The sequence below is a fragment of the Bombina bombina genome, chromosome 6 (assembly GCF_027579735.1).
Source record: "Bombina bombina isolate aBomBom1 chromosome 6, aBomBom1.pri, whole genome shotgun sequence".
In the NCBI taxonomy this organism is placed as follows: domain Eukaryota; kingdom Metazoa; phylum Chordata; class Amphibia; order Anura; family Bombinatoridae; genus Bombina; species Bombina bombina.
The window spans coordinates 651,212,948-651,213,931 of record NC_069504.1 but is presented as its reverse complement, the minus strand read 5'-3'; positions in this window follow the sequence as shown (position 1 = coordinate 651,213,931).

The following is a 984-nucleotide window of genomic DNA, read 5'->3' as shown; positions in this document are numbered from 1 at the left end:
TGTGTTGTATGAGAGTGTGTAGTGTGGTGTGTGTGTTGTATGAGAGTGTGTATTGTGGTGGTGTGTGTTGTATGAGAGTGTGTAGTATGGTGTGTGTGTTGTATGAGAGTGTGTAGTGTGGTGTGTGTGTTGTATGAGAGTGTGTAGTGTGGTGTGTGTGTTGTATGAGAGTGTGTATTGTGGTGTGTGTGTATGAGAGTGTGTAGTGTGGTGTGTGTGTTGTATGAGAGTGTGTAGTGTGGTGTGTGTGTTGTATGAGAGTGTGTATTGTGGTGTGTGTGTTGTATTAGAGTGTGTAGTATGGTGTGTGTGTGTTGTATGAGAGTGTGTATTGTGGTGTGTGTGTGTTGTATGAGAGTGTGTAGTGTGGTGTGTGTGTTGTATGAGAGTGTGTCAGTATGGTGTGTGTGTAGTTATGAGAGTGTGTAGTGTGGTGTGTGTGGTTGTATGAGAGTGATGTAGTGTGGTGTGTGTGTTGTATGAGAGTGTTAGTTTGGTGTGGTGTGTTTGTATGAGAGACACCCACATTGTGTAGTTTGGTTGTGTGTGTGTAGTAATGAGAGTGTGTAGTCGTGGTGTGTGTGTGTTGTATAAGAGTGGTGTCGGTGAGGAGCTGATGTGTGTGTATGAGAGTTTGTAGTGTGGTGTGTGTGTTGTATGAGAGTGTGTAGTGTGGTGTGTGTGTTGTATGAGAGTGTGTAGTGTGGTGTGTGTGTGTTGTATGAGAGTGTGTAGTGTGGTGTGTGTGTGTTGTATGAGAGTGTGTAGTGTGGTGTGTGTGTTGTATGAGAGTGTGTAGTGTGGTGTGTGTGTGTATGAGAGTGTGTAGTGTGGTGTGTGTGTTGTATGAGAGTGTGTAGTGTGGTGTGTGTGTGTTGTATGAGTGTGTAGTGTGGTGTGTGTGTTGTATGAGAGTGTGTAGTGTGGTGTGTGTGTATGAGAGTGTGTAGTGTGGTGTGTGTGTGTTGTATGAGTGTAGTGTGG